Here is a 21,975-nt window from a genome sequence, read left to right as displayed (position 1 = left end):
GTACATCTTCACCCCTGCCCCCCTTACTTATGATAACCATAGATAACATCCTGTTTTGGTCATTCCTCAGGCATACACCAAAAATATCAAATTTGAAATTATAAGGCTTTACAACCTCATTTGAAATCTTTGTACTTAGGTTTCTAAGTTTATCTAAATTCTCTTATAGATTTCATCTTTTCTCATGGTCTTCCTTTTTCCTGAGGGTTTCATACCCTTCATCCAAGGCTTGTTGGTCACATTTATCAACTACATTTTCTACCAATTCTACCTTAGCATGTTGGATGTACATCTTTAAATCAAATGTACTTCCTTCTAGGGAACTAAATTCTTCATATAAATGTGAAAATCTAATTCGAAATAAATTTTTAGTTTCATCCTCTGTTATCCAGTCTCCTCCCTCAAATTCTAATTTCATTTTTTCTGGCAACTTGATTTCTACAACATGTTCCATAAGCACTTCAATTAAACCTTTTCCAATGTATATCTCATACAATTACTGAGATGCTCTCCTTGGAATTTTATTGTTTCCTCTGCCTCTTAAGTGAAACTTCATATTCTCCCCTTCTTTTATGATAGTTTGTAATGATTTTCTTCCCTCATGGCCTTCATCACCTACACATGAGCAAAACATATAAGTTTAAAAAACATGAGCATGTTGATCCTCTATTGATTCTCTTGGAATCATTAATTTTTTTGGACATTTCCCATGCTCCATGAGGCTTTCTGCCAGCCTCATTTATTTATCCTTATCATCATCGCCACTCCCTTTTATAATATATTTTGATTTCTTTTATTTTCCCTTGGCATCATTGTTCTCATCCACTACCATGGCTATCACTGACAATTGTTTAAAATATTCCTCTTTGCTTTCCTATGGTTTTTAAAGGTTGTATTTGTACCGTGTTCCCCTTTCTAGACATCATGTCCATGCCTTCAGTGTGAATTCACATAAATATCACCCGCTTTAAAGATACAAGGCCATCTAGCCTCCTCAAGTGTTTCTTCTATCATCTCTTCTTGTTGACCTTCCACAACAAATTCTTCACATTCTCTTAGACATTTGATTAATATCTCATCAACATCCTCTTTCTACTACTCACTCCACTATTTTGGACTTTTCATACAATCCATGTGACTTTTAGTCAATCTCTCTTCTGCATATTCTACCCCTCTAAGGTTTGTTCATTGGTCTTTTTCAAAACAACTAACTGCTTCATCCTTAGGCTCAACTTTTCTGAGCTCTTCTTCTCTCTGTTGTGTACTCAGAAAGTTCTTTATATTCCTCCGAAGATTTTTGTATTTAGGGAGTTTCCTCTAAAAACTTTTTTTTTCCTATAAGTAACTTGATGCTTCTCCTCAAGTTCCATTTTTTCCTTTCGTCTTCTCATTCCAGCAACATTTTCACTAAACTCAGTCCCTCCTTCATCTCAAACATCTACTTATTAAAATCCTCTTGATTTAATTTCCTTCCCATGTAATTTTTCTTGGCATCCTACTCTCCTCCGTTGTGGCTTCTATTTGAACCTCAATTGTGGCCATCAATAGCCATCTCTTTTCCTTCGTTCTTGTGATATTCCATTTTCCCACTGTGAGATATAGTCAAGCCTTGTAAGAATCTGTCTCCATTTCTTGTTACCTGAACGCCCAACCTACTTCTCCATGCCCTGGACTATTGATATTCCCTTGGTTCCCTCCTTTGGAACCCCTTGAGCACTCCTTGCGCCTATTTGGATTTTTTTGCACCTTGTTCTTGTCTTGAGAATTCCTCTGGTTCTCTTCTCTTAAGGACCTCCTTTGTCCCCTTCACTCTCCAACCACAACTCGGCTTTCTCCTTCAACAACCTCCCTTTATCTAAGGTTTCTTTTCCACTTCTGCTGATAATTCTACTAATTATTTACATCTCTTGTTGGCTATAATTACGCCATCCACATTTGCTACTATTTGCAGTTATTAGCTTTCTTTCCAAAATTAAATAAACTTAATGACTAGTTGCCTGCTAGGATTTCTCCTCAATATCCCTTATAGCTCTTCACTTAGTTGTTCTCTCCTTCTAGTTCTGTTCCTTTCTAGTCTAAATTTCTTCCTTCATGCCACCTCCTCTTCCGAGAAGTATTCTTAATGTCTACTTCGAGACTCATTCATTTTAGAATCTGGTACTATGTTCCTCATCTTAGGAAGCTTCCTTTCCTATATTCATACCTTTTGAGTATATGGTGTCCTGAGTCTGAATTTCCTCTATCTCACCTCTATATCTTGCTTTATCAATCTTGTCTTTGTAAAATAGACAAATTTTTAGCCACCATTAAAAATAAATAGAGAAATAATTATCTTTCCTGTGTAGCGTATTCTCCTCCTCAGTGACTGTAACATTTTTTGGCTACAATCTCCCTTTATATGACAATGCTCTAAAAAGAGCTTTGACTCTCATACTAAAAATGGCATAGCAAATGCCTAATGTTGTTGCGTTACATAGCTTCTAAACAGTAAGAATCCCTATCTTTTTGAAATGATAACATTTCACCAAAATGACCACATTCCATTCCTTTAAAGAATAAAAATATAAACCAAAAACCTCAACATTTGTAATTCCTTGTATGAATTAACTAGAAACCTTGTGAGATAACAAAACTATAAATCATTAGCAGGTTCACTCCTTTCTATTTTCCATAAAATAATTAAAATGTTATTTATTAGTGGAACCCAAGGCTTTGAGGGTTCCACCCTAGCTTGGGAGTTGGGACCTCACCCAACGTTTCCTCCATGGCTTGGATCCAAGGCCCGCCTTCCGACTGCTTGGGGGTTGGCTCCTTCCCATGCCTGCTCGTTGGATTTTTTTGTTGAAGACCTGATCTCCATCTATGGCCAACTGATTCTTGATTTATTTTTCGTTTAATTCCTTAGCTGAGGCGTTTTTTTCTTCACGTGACGGAGACAAAATTATCTCTTCCATGCTCAACAATGAAGTACTTACATAATTTACTTCTTAATGTTTTTAACAGAATGGAACTTGGGTTCCAAGGTGAACTAGCAGACTTATCATATTCCTACATGCTTTGACGACAATGGGAGTTGTACATGCTTCATTTGGATTTGCATTTAATTGGAGAACTACATTTTCCTTGCGTTAGCTTCACTTGACTTAGTAACCTCGCAGTTCACTCATGTTATTCTTTCCCTTTCCACAAGACATGGTCTTAGATGTAGATTTTCTCTCGCTTGACTTGAATATGATTCTAAAAACAACGACAACCATCAGTGCCAATATGAGCCGATTACACTTCCTCTTTCTTTGGGATTTAACCAAAATGTAGAGAATTGGCATATGCCATGTAATTTCTAGCTCCTCTAGAAACATATCTTCTATCACATCCATAGAGAGGAATTTTAAATTACAGAGAACAATTCTAGCTTCTATTTCTCAAAAAGAAATATATACATATGGATTATAGTGGCTCACTACCCATAAACTCTTCTAATTTGGCCTTGCTCAATTTTCTCCTCTTTTCCTCGAGGACTCTCTTCTCTCCTGTTTTTTTTATCTCTCTACACAAAATAAATGTGAAGACAAAATATCTCAATAGAATAGTCACAAGAAACATCTATCCCAATAACCTAACTAAGTCATAGCTCAGCTCAACTAAACACCTAACTTAGTCATATCTCAGCTCAACTAGACACTCATTGACTTTACATAGGCCCACTTGGGAAAAATACCAACTCGTACAAAATATCTTAAAAACCTGATAGTTCGGAATCCTCCAAAATCAAGGCACTTGGCTCTACACTAAAATCTTTTGAATTATAACTAAAATGAGGAATATAAAATCTCAATATTGAAATTTCATGACCCCTTCACTCTTAAACAAAGTTTAATTTCCTAGGGTGATGCTACTACATTAGGGTCCCTAAATTTTTATCATGGATGAATGATGGGGACAATAATCTTCTAAAAGGGAACTTGATAGATATGTAATGTAAATAGTCGAACATAATTAAAGTTGTCTCCATAAACAACACACTTTATTAGAAAGAAACAAGAAGATATTGAAAGTTGGGAAAGAGATATCCCTAAATTTTCCTCATTGCATATAATGGTTCTTCTTAATGGAATCCTTTGTCTTCATTTCTCCCTCTTTCCTTTCATATTATTCTAATTTATTTAATCCTTTCATTTTTTTCAATGTTCCCCTAATTAGTTTCATAGTAGATTTGTATGTTTTCTATCTTCTTGTCTCAACATTCAAGCCTTGTGGATCTTAGACCCCATGATTCAAATCAAAAGGCCATTCATATTGTTACTATTGTTTTGTATCTCTTGTTCTTGAGTATATTGTGATCTTTGGATATGCCCTTTATCACTTAGGTAGGGATTGCTAGTTAAGAGGCTTATCTTTACAATAATTTAGGAAATAGAAGTTATTTAAAGTGTTGTCAACCTTATTCTCCATGGGTTTATTCAATGTCCTTTTCTTCAAAAAAATCCTAAAATCCTCAATGGCTACATTGGTTGGCATGGTACCTCCTTTTTAAGAGCTCCACACTATTTTTCTAGATGTGTTGAAGGTATTAACAGACAGATAATTTGTCCTACTCTAACGAAATAACTGCTTCCATGTTTGCTTAGTCATCCTAAGCGAACTTTCTCTCTACTAGTTGCACTAATCTATGAATATTCTAGAGCTAAACTCATCCCTTGTTACACCGTAAGGCATTCCCTTTTGAAAAGAACTTCTCTCTTGCACACATGTCATCACTCTGCACCTTTGGATTATATGTTAGATGATTGGAGGATTTTCAACCATTTGATCATCCCAGGGAAAGGTAGTTGGAAGGAACCGTCTCCAAATATAAGCATATGGATTTTTATTTAAACATTCCTTTCCATATTGGAAGAATGGAGAGTTGAGGTTCTTGAAGCAAATGTTTTCTTTCAGAATGTTAAGCTTGTATATGCATTTTTCTTATTTTTCTTATTATTTGCTGTCTCCATTGAACAATGAATGTGATGGAGGCACAAGCAGATTTTTTCAATTCTCTGATGCAAATTGTTTCTTGAAATTCAAATGTGTTTTCTTCTTGTTTCTTAAATTTATACTATTTTTTAAAAAGAAGATAGTCAATTTTGCTAAATATATCATATTGTGTTCCATCCGCAACAAAACAAGCATTCTGTTTTCTTTATAAAAGTTTGCTCATTCTTTCGGTGCCTCCATATTTCTAAGAAAAATTAGAGTAGATTTTCATGGAAAATGGCCTCGACAAAAATTACAGTAGATTTTCAAGGAAAATGGCCTCGGTTTTGCCATTTTTTGGACGAATGTCTTTTTGAAACTCATCGCTCCAACAACTGCATTTATCGCCAACGACAAGCCTCTGCAATCTGAGGAAATTTCTCTAGCTCTATCGTTCATAATATCAGCCTCACTTACAATTTTATTTTCAAATGCTCATTTTCTAAATAACTCCCAGTCTTCGTCTGAGGATAAACTATCATTTGCTCCTTTGGAAAAAGTTTTCCTAGTTATTGCTAGGAACATGACGCATGATCTGAGACTTTTGGTATTGTGTAGGTGGTGTATGCCCAGTTGCCAGGGAGAATTGATAATGATATAAAAAACCATTGGAACACAAGACTTAAGAAGAAACTGGTGTGGAAAGGCAAGCACCATAAAACCAGTCGTCTTGCCTCAGCAAAACAACAAAGTCAGGACTTGCAAAGCTAGGGTCTTGGCTTTTGAAAGAAGCATTGTTCTATTTGTTCAATAAATGGGTGTCTTGTCAATCAGACCCTAGTTCATTGGCGAGTTACAAATCTGAGAGTATAAATCCGTTCATCAGCGTTTCCATGTTTGCCATGGTCTATTCCATGTCCCCCCCTGACAGTAAGTTGCCTACAAGTGCCGAAGTGATTTTGAAGAAATGGTTGCCCAACAGGAATAGGTACTGCACAACGCACCAGTGATTATAGTTGGGAACTTTTATGAACTTCAGCAAGTGAACTTGATTTTATTGTGCTTATTTCATCTTCCACTGTAATACCCACTGTAAAGGAATTTGGTTTTATTTTGGTTATTTGAATCTACCCCCTCCAAGTAAAACAACAATCTATAATAATAAATGACATCGTATAGGTCATTAATCGCCTTCTCGTATTCAAATTCCTGATGGAGCTTTCCCTCAGGATCTTGATGTGTATTTCTCTTATTGTTTGATGTTGCTTTTGTATTCATAATCTTTCTTTCTTGTTATTGTTTGCTGCTTCTTGTTATGTTCATAATACGCTCCTGGTTTTCTTCATATTTGTTATCACTAAAAATTCTGTTGCCAAAATTGCTCAGACTAGCTTAAGGACAAAGTGTTTTCGCAGCGCAACCTGTTTTAGTGATTTCGTAGCGAAAAACACCGACTTTGCACTGGCTGCGCTACGAAATTGGGGAATTGTTCAAATCCATAGCCAATATCTCACCCATATCACCTTTGTCTCCTATGGGTTCTGTGGGAATATGATATATGCATAGAAAAGCCTGTTTCTGCAAATTGATGGTGAAGTTTGTAATTCATTTGAGTTATGGCTACAGGCTTGCTTGCCTTCTAGTGAGAGTTTAAATCTTGTTAACCAGGATAAAAGTCCTCAATCAGTTCCACTGTCAATGACAGCTGAGGTTAATAGAAAGGTGGCTTTTGAATAAGGTGCCAATCATAAGAAGGAAAGCATATCAAGATTTAGAAGATGTTGGTCATGGTATAGTGCCTTAGAAGATGCATCATTGGAAACAGAGGATTTTCAGACTTCTGCAAGTGATTACTTGAGAGCTCTTTCTATATTAGAACGCTAGAAAGAACTGAACAGTCGACATATTTCACAACTATGTTTTAAGATATGTTTGGCTCTACAGATGCAGAACAAGATCCCAGATGCACTAAGCTATTTAAGATCCCAGCTTGTATACAAATGAAGCTGAGACATCCAAAGATGAAAGTTCTGGCAAATATGCACAGACAAATAATGTTCCCGAGGGAGATCTCCATACTGGTACACTGGCTACAACTGCCGTGGATGATGAGGTTGATGTGCTTAAAGGTCTAATGTCAGATCTTTCAGATAAGATTGAAGATATCAAGGCGATGATGTCAGCTCCACCGTTGTCTGAGGTTCTTCAGGCTCTTTATGATGATAAGAACGTTTCTCAGGATAAAAATGCTTGTATAAGTGTGAATTCCTCTCATGAAGTAGAAGCTGGTTATTGACTAAAAGGTAGTGCATATGTCATCTTCAAGTGTACATGGTTGTGGGATCGTGTAAGTGTCAGTGATGAGCTTTTGATAAACGAAATGTTAAGATTTGGCAAACGGTACTAGTTGTTCGTTCATTAGTTCTTCCACCGACAAAGGACATAGACACATGGTTAAAAAAAAACCGCATGCAGTTATGCTTCTATTATTCTTCCGCCATTTAACAATCGGCCATACAGTCATTCCAACAAAAGACGCAAAGATAACTAAAAAAGGGGGTTTTCTGCTAAGTCTCACAGGTCGATGAACGTATTATCAAGGCATTTGCCCTGGAGCGCCGCAATGATATTGATTCAGCTGCGGAATTTATCCTTAATAAGGTGGTTCCTAACCAAAATGATCAAATAGCGGATGCAGAACTTGATAGTGAGTGTGAAATTGTGGATGGTCCAATTACTGAGCATGACTATCATTCAGGTTTTGAGCAATTGGCACCAATTTCATCTCATTTATCTGTTTGCGGCCTTATATCTGATGATGATGCGTTTGAGGTGTCTGATGAAATCATATTAACAGATAGAAGATCAGATAGTGAACGCATTGTTGCTCATCTAATGCAAACTAAAATTAATGAAGAACATGCGCGCTCTTTATTGTCAGTTAATTCAGCTCTAGTCAATCTCAAACTAGAATTGAAAACAAAGAATTCAGTCCTCATTTGGTTAATATGAGTGAAATTAAAGGTGACCAGATGTCTTGCAATGAAAAATCATTAATACAGTTTGAGGATGGAGAAAGCACAACGACACCAGTTTTGGCTGCCCAACAAGAAGCGTTTTTTAGCAAGTTCTCCATTGTTTGGCACTCAGTTTTGCAGAAATCACAAGCCTGCTTCAGTGGAGGCGAGGATTCCATGCCCAAAATCTCAGCAAAAAATTGTCATATCTTTCCATTACTCCTAACTACTGTATCAAAGGTCTGATTGTTAGTTGGTGTGAAAAACATGGAGTCAAGGTTCCAGATCCAATTACTCGACCTCTTCCTACATCTACTTTGAGATTAGACTCATCAAACTCTGTTGTCATCACATATCAACATGATGACTCTGTCAAACTAAAAATACCAAAAGCAGGGGCCAGCTTTGTGACATACGGGACACAGGTTCATTCAGGAGGTAGCGGCCTGTTTCACAGGTTTGGCAATACCACAAGCTCAGCATGCAATCCAAGTTGTTGGTAAAGTTAGAGGGATGGAGTGGCCTCCTGATGTGTTACAAGTCTCATTGGATCCCACTATTGGGAAAAGTGCAGCCATAAGCAACAGAGGCTTTGATATCCAAAAAGTGAACCTTGTACAGCAGGAGAATGATTTGACTGTAAAGATGACATTGCATACCCTGAGGATTGAAGATAAATTTCAAGGTCATGTGTCTACAACATGCAAGTATATTGCTTGTTCTGTGCTGGAAAATGATAGTCAAGATCCAGTTGAGGAGATCATTAATAAATGTAGCACAGTGTTAGCAGAAAACCAGAGAGGAAGACTGTATTTTTTAAATTACACAGCAGTTTCGTAGCGCGCTACGAAACTGCTGTACGTGGTGATTTTAAATGCAGAGCAGCTATTTTGATAATATGAACGGGAATTTTGAAAGAGAGACACATGTTCAATCAACAAAGCTGCCAGCACATTTGGGAATATGGTGATGCTCGTCATTGTTGGGGTATTAAAGAGCTGGAGACATGCTGCTACATTTTCGAAGAGTGGTGGAAGACAAGGACCGGAAAAGCAGGGGTTTTATCCGAATACTATTGAACCATTGATGCATCTAGTATCCAAAACCAGCATGAAGCATTAACTGCTCATTTCAGCCATCTCAGCCAAATGGAAAGGAAGCCATGTGTCAAAGCTGCAAGGAGGAATCTTCTACGAAGAAGATAGAGTTAGAGTTATAATTAAATTAGAACTTTTTAGAACTTCAGTTAGTGCTGATTGTATTTAATAGGTTAGTTCAATATCGGATAGGGGTAATTAATGGCAATCATCGAGCTCCCCTCATGCTGGAGGAGGAAGCTCGAATGAGATAGGAAAAGCACTCTATAAATAGCCAAGAGAGTGATGTAATAAGGGTTGGATGTTTTGGAGAAGACTATTTTGGTTTATGTATAAACAGATTTCAGTAATGCAGATGACTGTTTTTTCTTCTCAGGATTCACAATGGATCTTATTGTTCAAATGTGTGATGGTATATTTTCTTTAATGTTTGTTTACAGTTTTGTTAATGCATAATCACTCGTAACTCATGGATCATGCTCTGACTTCCTGTACGCCTTGGCAAACTGTGGTTTCATGTAAGTTATGATTGAACATTTAGATGTAAAGTGCCCTGACTTCTATGAAAGATAGTGTTGTTGTTTACTGAGATATGAGTGACTCCATAAGCCCAATGGGAATCAATTCAATGTTGTCCAGCCAGCATACTTGTTTATGTGTCTTATAAGAGTTAGCCATCTTGTCATTAGTCAACATTCATAACCTTTGAGAGAGCCCTCTCAGACTAAGGAGGCTAAGCCTTAGTCAAAAGCCTGGTTTGAAATAGTTACACAGAGTCTTGCTGATTGGCAGCCTTCAGTGCTTGATTTTGTGATAACATTTTGGTGCATCTGCCGGGAGTCTGAAGATTATTCTTTCCCGAAATCAATGGTTGAACTTCTGAAGGTAGCAGGAGCTCAGACATCAATTTGAGGTTGCAAAACTACGTTGGCGAATCCACACATCAAATAAGGAATTGGAAGGTGACTCCACTGCTAGAAGATCAGTAGCTTGATGAAGTTTCAAGATGGATTCTACTGCAAGAATGAATGCCAGGTATGCTCCTATGGATCGGTCTCATATCCCTGGTTTTCCAAATCCTATGCCAAAGGTTGATTGGTTAGATGATCTTCCAATATTCAAAGATGAAAAGAAGGATAATGCTGCTCTCCATTTGGTTAAATTCCATATGCATGTACGCAGTCTTAAGGTTCATTTCCCTGAAGATTGTCTCATGAAAATGTTTATGACCACTTTAGAAGGAAAAGCATGGTCTTGGTATAAAAGTCTGGAAAATGGTTCAATATATTCGCTTGCTAGTTTTCATGATGAATTCTGTGAAATGTATAAAGAAGGTTATCCTTCCTTATTGATGCTTAAAGATTGCTGTAGACATTCTTTAAGTCTTATTAAGTATTTAGAGGATGGTTATGATGATGATGAATTCACGGATGAAGAAATTTTAGAGGCTCTTCATAACAATGCATTCCAACACCAAGGAGAAGATATAACATCCCATGAAACACAGCATGAAGATCAACAGGGGTTTATTTGTGAAACCCATGTTTCATCCTTTGATATTGATGTAGAGATACAACATATTTGTCAGGCTTCAGATCATCATGAGTATGAAATCGATTGCAAATAGCCAGAAGAAGTACTGGAAGATAGCTTTTACGACCCTCAGGCAGAGGAAAAGCTTGTTCAATTTTGTAATTCCTTGCAGCAGCTTACTTCAAACAATAATCATAAGTGTGAGGAAAATTACATTGTTTGTGAACATCATTCAGAAGGGCAGTTGGATAGCATATCAAATAAATTTGGTGTGGCCGAGGATAAGTTGTTTGAAGATATAGAATGTTATGAGAATCAGCAAACTAACCATGTGTTTTTTGACCCTATAGCTGAATACATGGAAAAGATTTACTGTTCAGGTGGCTTCCAGTTATATTTTCATGTTGAAGAACAGTTACACCTCATGCTGCCTTGGTTACTTCGGTATCTGGTTTATTTTTGTTTCAAGCACAGCCAAAGGACTCAAATGTCAGATAAGATAAATGATTGGCTACATTGGAAATTTCATATTGATTGAGCAGAAAGAAGTTGAAATTGTTAGGGTAGGTAGGTAGGTAAATGCAAATAAGCTCAAGGTCAACTGAGCATTTTTCAGTAGATGTAGTTTTCTTTCTCCTACAGTGATCATCCAGCTAAAGCCCGAGGTGAAGGCCCAAGGAACTTAAAGAAGATGTTTGTCAAATAAGTTTTATAAGGCACTGGACCTGCGAGTTCTTAGTGTACCACAAGGGCACACTATCCCAAGTGGAGCCACTGTTATCACTAAAAATTCTGTTGCCAAAATTGCTCAGACTAGCTTAAGGACAAAGTGTTTTCGCAGCGCAACAATCCTTTAGCAGTTTCGCAGCGCAACCTGTTTTAGTGATTTCGTAGCGAAAAACACCGACTTTGCACTGGCTGCGCTACGAAATTGGGGAATTGTTCAAATCCATAGCCAATATCTCACCCATATCACCTTTGTCTCCTATGGGTTCTGTGGGAATATGATATATGCATAGAAAAGCCTGTTTCTGCAAATTGATGGTGAAGTTTGTAATTCATTTGAGTTATGGCTACAGGCTTGCTTGCCTTCTAGTGAGAGTTTAAAGCTTGTTAACCAGGATAAAAGTCCTCAATCAGTTCCACTGTCAATGACAGCTGAGGTTAATAGAAAGGTGGCTTTTGAATAAGGTGCCAATCATAAGAAGGAAAGCATATCAAGATTTAGAAGATGCTGGTCGTGGTATAGTGCCTTAGAAGATGCATCATTGGAAAGAGAGGATTTTCAGACTTCTGCAAGTGATTACTTGAGAGCTCTTTCTATATTAGAACGCTTGGAAGAACCCAACAGTCGACATATTTCACAACTATGTTTTAAGATATGTTTGGCTCTACAGATGCATAACAAGATCCCGGATGCACTAAGCTATTTAAGATCCCAGCTTGTATACAAATGAAGCTGAGACATCCAAAGATGAAAGTTCTGGCAAATATGCACACACAAACAATGTTCCCGAGGGAGATTTCCATACTGGTACACTGGCTACAACTGCCGTGGATGACGAGGTTGATGTGCTTAAAGGTCTAATGTCAGATCTTTCAGATAAGATTGAAGATATCAAGGCGATGATGTCAGCTCCACCGTTGTCTGAGGTTCTTCAGGCTCTTTATGATGATAAGAACGTTTCTCAGGATAAAAAGGCTTGTATAAGTGTGAATTCCTCTCATGAAGTAGAAGCTGGTTATTGACTAAAAGGTAGTGCATATGTCATCTTCAAGTGTACATGGTTGTGGGATCGTGTACGTGTCAGTGATGAGCTTTTCACAAACGAAATGTTAAGATTTGGCAAACGGTACTAGCTGTTCGTTCATTAGTTCTTCCACCGACAAAGGACATAAACACATGGTTAAAAAAGAAACCGCATGCAGTTATGCTTCTATTATTCTTCTGCCATTTAACAATCGGCCATACAGTCATTCCAACAAAAGACGCAAAGATAACCAAAAAAGGGGGTTTTCTGCTAAGTCTCACAGGTCGATGAACGTATTATCAAGGTATTTTCCCTGGAGCGCCGCAATGATATTGATTCAGCTGCGGAATTTATCCTTAATAAGGTGGTTCCTAACCAAAATGATCAAATAGCGGATGCGGAACTTGATAGTGAGTGTGAAATTATGGATGGTCCAATTACTGAGCATGACTATCGTTCAGGTTTTGAGCAATTGGCACCAATTTCATCTCATTTATCTGTTTGCGGCCTTATATCTGATGATGATGCGTTTGAGGTGTCTGATGAAATCATATTAACAGATAGAAGATCAGATAGTGAACGCATTGTTGCTCATCTAATGCAAAACTAAAATTAATGAAGAACATGCGCGCTCTTTATTGTCAGTTAATTCAGCTCTAGTCAATCTCAAACTAGAATTGAAAACAAAGAATTCAGTCCTCATTTGGTTAATATGAGTGAAATTAAAGGTGACCAGATGTCTTGCAATGAAAAATCGTTAATACAGTTTGAGGATGGAGAAAGCACAATGACGCCAGTTTTGGCTGCCCAATAAGAAGCGTTTTTTAGCAAGTTCTCCATTGTTTGGCACTCAGTTTTGCAGAAATCACAAGCCTGCTTCAATGGAGGCGAGGATTCCATGCCCAGAATCTCAGCAAAAAATTGTCATATCTTTCCATTACTCCTAACTACTGTATCAAAGGTCTGATTTTTAGTTGGTGTGAAAAACATGGAGTCAAGGTTCCAGATCCAATTACTCGACCTCTTCCTACATCTACTTTGAGATTAGACTCATCAGACTCTGTTGTCATCACATATCAACATGATGACTCTGTCAAACTAAAAATATCAAAAGCAGGGGCCAGCTTTGTGACATACGGGACACAGGTTCATTCAGGAGGTAGCGGCCTGTTTCACAGGTTTGGCAATACCACAAGCTCAGCATGAAATCCAAGTTGTTGGTAAAGTTAGAGGGATGGAGTGGCCTCCTGATGTGTTACAAGTCTCATTGGATGCCACTGTTGGGAAAAGTGCAGCCATAAGCAACAGAGGCTTTGATATCCAAAAAGTGAACCTTGTACAGTAGGAGAATGATTTGACTGTAAAGATGACATTGCATACCCTGAGGATTGAAGATAAATTTCAAGGTCATGTGTCTACAACATGCAAGTATATTGCTTGTTCTGTGCTGGAAAATGATAGTCAAGATCCAGTTGAGGAGATCATTAATAAATGTAGCACAGTGTTAGCAGAAAACCAGAGAGGAAGACTGTATTTTTTAAATTACACAGCAGTTTCGTAGCGCGCTACGAAACTGCTGTAGGTGGTGATTTTAAATGCAGAGCAGCTATTTTGATAATATGAACAGGAATTTTGAAAGAGAGACACATGTTCAATCAACAAAGCTGCCAGCACATTTGGGAATATGGTGATGCTCGTCATTGTTGGGGTATTAAAGAGCTGGAGACATGCTGCTACATTTTCGAAGAGTGGTGGAAGACAAGGACCGGAAAAGCAAGGGTTTTATCCGAATACTATTGAACCATTGATGCATCCAGTATCCAAAACCAGCATGAAGCATTAACTACTCATTTCAGCCATCTCAGCCAAACGGAAAGGAAGCCATGTGTCAAAGCTGCAAGGAGGAATCTTCTACGAAGAAGATAGAGTTAGAGTTATAATTAAATTAGAACTTTTTAGAACTTCGGTTAGTGCTGATTGTATTTAATAGGTTAGTTCAATAGCGGATAGGGGTAATTAATGGCAATCATCGAGCTCCCCTCATGATGGAGGAGGAAGCTCGAATGAGATAGGAAAAGCACTCTATAAATAGCCAAGAGAGTGATGTAATAAGGGTTGGATGTTTTGGAGAAGACTGTTTTGGTTTATGTATAAACAGATTTCAGTAATGCAGATGACTGTTTTTTCTTCTCAGGATTCACAATGGATCTTCTTGTTCAAATGTGTGATGGTATATTTTCTTTAATGTTTGTTTACATTTTTGTTAATGCATAATCACTCAGAACTCATGGATCATGCTCTGACTTCCTGTACGCCTTGGCAAACTGTGGTTTCATGTAAGTTATGTTTGAACATTTAGATGTAAAGTGCCCTGACTTCTATGAAAGATAGTGTTGTTGTTTACTGAGATATGAGTGACTCCATAAGCCCAATGGGAATCAATTCAATGTTGTCCAGCCAGCATACTTGTTTATGTGTCTTATAAGAGTTAGCCATCTTGTCATTAGTCAACATTCATAACCTTTGAGAGAGCCCTCTCAGACTAAGGAGGCTAAGCCTTAGTCAAAAGCCTGGTTTGAAATAGTTACACAGAGTCTTACTGATTGGCAGCCTTCAGTGCTTGATTTTGTGATAACAATATTCATACTCTCTTCTGGTACATTTTAATTTCATCTGCTATGCTACTCTGATCTCATTTGGTGGCAATTGAGACGACTTGAACTCCCCCATTTGGTTTTCACTGAGATTGGTGATATATCTGAAGAGAAAGGGAATCTTTCATATTTTCCATTCTCGTATGTTAACTATCGTAAGAAGCTAAATTTGATGGTGATCCCTGATGATATGAGAATGCATCCAAACCGTGATGTTGTATTTAAGTAAAAGTTTGTTTTATTTATTTTTTTTTTTTTTTTTTTTTTTTGCAATGTACTTCAAATATCTTTTTCGTAAAGTTTGTTTTCTTCATTTGTAAATTATTTATTATATAATGTGATCATTGCCAACATGATTGTGGTAATCAACCTAACCTGAATATTCTTTGAAAAATGACACAACTTCTCATTTTGGGTTTGTTGAAATTGAAGATATATCTGAAGAAGTACATAATCTTCTGTTCTTGTTTCTTAACTTCTATAAAAATGTAAAATCGTTGCCTTCTGGAATGGGAGAACTTTAAAAATTGAATCTCTCAATCTTCAAATTTTTAATTTTATGTAATCTTTGATGAGATTACAAAACTTCAAAATTGTGAGATTGTGTTTTAAAACCAATAGTAGATGGAGATATAAATATACATATTTTGGTTTCCTGTATTTAAAATTATATTTTTAATAATAATAATAATAATAATATTTATTGGTGTATAAGACCCCCTTTGTTTGTGGGGCAAGGGACGCGCACCCATTTGACTGCTAAGTCCACGAAGGCATACATACTCTACCCCCTTTGGTTTTGAACTTGTGACCTCTTAGGAGGAAACACATGTTCTTAACCATTAGGAATCCATTTCAGATATCAAAATATGTGAAAATTTTAAAACTATAGTAATATATGAAATCTTAAATTCTATTAATATTTTTTTGTTTTAATGTGGTTTGATTTTTTCTAGAACAATAGGTCAATAGACATATCATTTATTATTAAAGACATATAAATGTTAATTATTAGGACAAAAAGTTATTATGAAATACAATTAAAAAATAAAATAATATGGAAATTTATTTTTAGAGATAATTAGAAAAAAAAATACAAAAAAAAATTGCCTAATAACTAATGATATATATGATTTGTAGTTTGTATCTATTTTTTGTGATTAAATTTATTAGATATTTCTCAATTTTCAATGCTCTTGTCCAAGAGGAGCTATAAGGTGATTTCCTAGTCTAAATTAATTTTTGAGGAGCTATAAGGTGATTTCCTAGTCTAAATTAATTTTGAGGAGCTATAAGGTGATTTCCTAGTCTAAATTAATTTTGAGAAAATCTGGTTGAAATTTTTGAAAATCTGGATTATAGCTGCCAAGTTCATTTGGGGTGCCCCAAGATATTTTGATGGTGTTGAATCTATTTCCACCATAAAAAATTATTTGAAGGCTCCCACAATTAGATTTCTTGAAAAAAAATTGGGTTATTAAGACAAAAAATTTGCAATCCCATAAAAAATGTGGCCTCAATAGACAATGCCTAAGGTGATGAGGTAAAAAGTTTGGTTTGGTAAAATAAAATAAAATGTTTAGAATTTTTCTAGTGCTCATTTCTAGCTAACTTAGATGTATGGCTATAAATTGTGTGAGCTATATGTTCTTTGAGACATATTTTGAAAGATCTATCACATTGGCCTATGTAATTTTTCATAGGAGCAAGGGATTTGGTAAATTTTTTGACCAAACATAATGCCAAATTCACTTGCTTTATAGGGCTTAGAAAGAGTTATGACTTTCCCTTTGGTCAAAATATTAGTAATATGGCGAGTAGTGCCCTTAGTGTAGGGGGGATAAGAGCTAGAGAATGCAAGAGGAAGAATAGGTTTTAGATTTAAAATGTCAATTTGACCATAAGACTTTATTAATTTGGGAGATTGAGCACCCCTTGTCCATAAGGGCCTTTTTAAGATATGTTTTTACTTTCTAAAGGAAATGAGGAGAAAAATATGAATGAGTAGCTAGAGATTTTAGAATAGTAGTCGTTTGAGTTCAATGATGATAAGAGTAGGCATGAAGTTATAAATCAATATGAGAATTTTTTTCCTACAAACTTGACAGGTAGGGCTACTATAAAGAAGATGGCAGATGAGAACACCTAAAAAGAGAAGGGATATTTTCATTTGAATTTCAATAATAAATTTAATAATGCATTAATATGGTTAAACAAATAGACAAAGGCACATGGTCATGAGGCCAAAAGATTAGGATATTGTCAACAAATTTAAACCAACATGGGATTAAGGTGAACGTTGTTTAAGGCTAAAGTCTCAAAATGTTCCATAAAAATATTAGCAAGAACAAGGGATAACAAAGAGCCTATGGTTGGGCATTCTATTTTTTAATTTCAAATCCCCTTAAAGCTAAAGAAAGAGTGAGACTATATATATATATATATATATATATATATATATATATATATATATATATATATATATATATATATCTTTGAAAAAAAATAATTATACTATATTTTCAATTAACAAGGCCTTTAGGATTTATGTACCATCCATTTCTCTCTCTCCCACTAACCATATTGTCTTGTTATTATGATTTTCACTTGAATGTGGGAACTCGCAGCAAGGGATGGTCTCAAAAGTGGCAATCGATCAATCAAGAGAACATGCCCACAATAATGTGTGTATGTTCCCAAGAATGGGCATGAATTCCTAATTTTTTATGCTCAATAAGGACCAAACTTCCAATGATGATGGCAGCTAAGCCATCAAAAAGGCATGGCTCACAAGTGAGTGCATGTTCGTAGGAATGTGCACCCATTCCTTGTGTGGCCCAATTTTATGTGCCCCTGATTTTTTTCCCTAATTTTACTAAAAATATAAGGTGTTGTTGTCTTGTACATCTCACCTTACAATTTTCCAAACAATAAAGAGAACAACAATCAAGTCTCTTATACTTAATTCATACTACCTCTTTCATTCAATAGAAAGAATAAATATATTGGTCGTGTATTACCCTCACATGTTGATGCAATTTATAGATCCACTCTAGCAGCTAAATTTCCTACTTCTACTTGGAGATCCCACTCTATCTCCCTAATCAAATGACCTATACAAATATACAAACAAAAAATGATAATTTATTTCTGTCCAAGAGTATAAAGCTAGTTTGTAAAAGAATCTAGTCACAATAACCATGGTAGGATCTCATGAAAACACATAATATAGATAGGGAAACTAGATTGATATTCCATATAAATCAATGATACAAATGCGAAATTATACCTATTGTTGTTGGGTTCTCCCTAATATCTTAACCTTTATCTGCCCTTCTTTTACTCACAAAATAGGCTCATTCATGAAGCATGAGAGGAATTCTAGGTGGTAATCCTCCAACATAATAGGGTACTCTAATTACTTTATCTTCCTTCATCCACCCCTAAGTGTGTCTAATTACATCGCCCTTTTGTAGATATGGGAGGATGTATCTAAACACTTGGGGCCAAGAGATGTTAGGATTGATGGCATTTGAATTGAGTGGATACAATTCATGGATAGAGTTGGCAACATGTGAACCAAACAACTACAAGCTGTGCACAAGTTTCATACTCAATTAGGAGTTTTTCCTTACTCACTATGAACCTTTCTCTCAGTGAGTTTTTCTCAATTATGAAATGATTATTATTTCATAATTATTAAATTATGAAAAAATAATTATGATAAATTACTCAATCATGTAATTTCAACCCCATAATATCTAATAACTTGTAAAACCTATCATGGTAAACAAAAGTATAACAAATGCCCCTTAATGTGTGAGATTAAAATAAAAACTAATGGATGAATTACATTATAGCTAGGTATCAAAATGGAAGGAAATAGTCATGAATCAAGGAACCATACTGCAGCAACGTTGAAACCAAATCTTAATCATAAATAAATCATCCCCAAGGTGGGAATACCCATGCTTTGCATAAATAAGAACTAAATATTGTTTTCAAAACTATACACAACAAATCCATGACATGAAATGCTAGCACATGGTCGAGAAGAAATACACATTGGAACAGAGATATCCACCAACAAATAAATTGTGAATCTATATCATAGTATATATCAATATTACTATGGACACAAACAATAGAGGTGTCCGAGAGTAATCCTCGTAAAAGTACATGAAATGTTAAAAACTCTAATGCAAATTGGGAGGGGTGACATATAAGACTAATATGTCCCAAAAGAAAAAGTATTCTACTCAACACTAATGTTATGAATCTACATCATGCAAATAAATGAGCATTTATCAAGCATGCTAGAATCATCTAATTACTAGTCATTGAGGTATATTGTTAACGAGTGCAAGGCGACCCACTAATGATGAAAATGGACCAAAAGGAAGCTAGCACATGCCATTGGGTGTGAATAAATGAGTTGATGTGGAACAGTCATGGATTTGATGAATCAAGAGTCATTGAGGTAAACCCGCTATTGATTGCAAGGAAGCTTGGCAGTGAGGATTGTGAGTTTCACAGTATTATTTGTTCCTAGAACTATCTCTTGGATAATGAGCTAAGGTGGACTAGAGAATATATGGTGAAGGCGGGAATTAATGTATTCCACATCATTTGACATGGAACATGCCAAGAGATGAAGTGAACAGATAATGTCACAAAGTAAAACTAGCATCAGGATGGTTGATACAAAAGATCAACGACCATTGAAAATGGCCAACTAAGATTTAGAAATCCCTACAACATATAGTGATGTGATAAAAATGTTATTTGGTAGCATTTACTAATGTGCACCATGTGATATCATGTAACAACAGAAGAGGCATTGAAGAACACTCCATAATTACTAAAAGTGTAACTAGAAGAAGGAGTAAAAGGACTCATACACATGGTACATATCATAGGGAATCTTAAACCCATCTATAAGGTATGTACTCAAACAAGTGCCATGTTTAATGGAAACATGATTTTCACTTCTATTTTGAATGATAGACTATGAGAAAAAGTCCCCTCCCTCTTTTTTTTGGTTTTGGTATCTCTTTCATAATTTAATGTGCATGCAAGAGAAGACAACTAAGCTCCATGATGTTTTTCCTTTCTATCTAAATGAGCCCAAGGAAAAGGTAAAAGGATACTTAGTAGGGTATCTTATTCATGGTTTAGCAAGTTCAAAGTAGAGGTGGTAGTATGCCTTGAGTTTACCTAACCTTCCACCCCTAATAGAACCCTTGTTGAACTTGAGATATAAATAAGAACATAAGACACTTGGGAACAAGTTGCTCCCATATTGAAGATTGTACCATAATTATATGATGTATCACACTTTCATTTAATGTGTGTGTGTGTGTGTGCACATGCATTTTGTGATAGAATTCACTTATGATGTATACATGATGTATTTCCTTTATGTACATGGTTTATATGTGTTATGACTATGATTAATGTGACAAATTCTAATACAAAACATAATTAGCAAAGGAATCAACTAGTGTAATAGAGTATTTTGGACTATGCATGTATTCAGTGGCATCGAAACAACCTCCCAAGATACATACCTTGAGAAAATGATGAACATAGGATACCTCATAGAATAGGTGTGACTGAGTTGAGAGACCATGAGTTAAGAGTCTAGTTTGACAACCAAGTGGCGGATACCAAGGTAAATAGCCTCATATAAGAGCACCATAATAGCACTATATTCTTGCACATTATTAGTTGTAGGACCAAGGACAATTTGCACATAACTCACCGACTCGTCAGTGGGTGAAAAGAGAACACAAGAAGTACAAGAAATGTTCCATGTACTATGGCTACAACCATCCATGAAGCCTAAATAGATAGATGAGTTAATTAAAACTTGTAAATCAAGCACCATACATAAGAGAATAACCAAAATATTGACTCACTCAAAAAAAGGAAAACACACCACACACATACATATATTCAATATATACAACAAATATGCATCATCGTGATAAACACATAATTCCTTTTTAGATAGATCCCATTTAGAGGCACTGGAAAAGGGTTACCATCATATTCCATTAACTGGTAGGCCCCTTGTTTCAAAACACATTTCACAACATAAGGTCCATGCTAGACATGTTATAATTTACATACACCTAATGTATCATAATCCTGATCGTAGACCAAAACTAGGTCACCTTCTGTGAGGACGTGAGGAGGAAATATTTGTCATACTATGATTTGACACACTTTTTTAGAGTATCAATCGATATTTCATCATAATGATGTTTTTCATCAAGGTTGGAAAAATATAAGAGACATCCTTCCTCAACATAAGTATTAGGAAACAATTCCATGGCTAGTTTCAAAGATGGTATTATTGGAAAAGTAACATTAGGAGAGTTTTGAGGTCTAAAATCAACCTCCTAAGGAAATTATAAAATAACAATGGAAATAATAAAATAAGATTCGGTTACATCATCAAATTTTAGAGGTAAAGAAAGAAAGAACTGTTTTTGCAACTCATATCTTCAACTTATCTCCCTATGGGTTTACTCAAACTTCAAGGAACAACACTTGTTGAATGCAGAAGTTGATTCCTCAACCAAGGAGTACCCATGTGTCATACTTTCAATGGACCCTGCTACAAGAAAAATGATAAATACATGAAGAAACGTGGTTGCAATCAATTTTTTTTTGTATTTCACATTTTTCGTGTAGCAATAACGCTTTTTCATCTATTTCTCTTTTTTTGTGTAGCAGCGTCTATCAAAAGTATGCAACATGGGTACTCCTTGGATGATGAATTAAATTTTTCATCCAAAGAGTACTCTCACTCGAAATTTGAGTAAAAACTTAGGGAGATAAGTTGAAAATAGGAGTTGAAAAAGTAGTTTTATTATTTTATTATTTTTTAATCTTTTTACTTTTTTACTCCAAAAATTGTGAACCATCCCCCATGGTTGACATCATCATCTTGAATCCT

This window comes from Pinus tabuliformis, chromosome 1_2 (genome assembly GCF_031772625.1).
Source record: "Pinus tabuliformis cultivar Carrire ecotype Pingquan chromosome 1_2, CPIR1, whole genome shotgun sequence".
Classification (NCBI taxonomy): Eukaryota; Viridiplantae; Streptophyta; class Pinopsida; order Pinales; family Pinaceae; genus Pinus; species Pinus tabuliformis.
The sequence above is the reverse complement of the archived record's forward strand: the minus strand, read 5'-3'. Positions refer to the sequence as shown.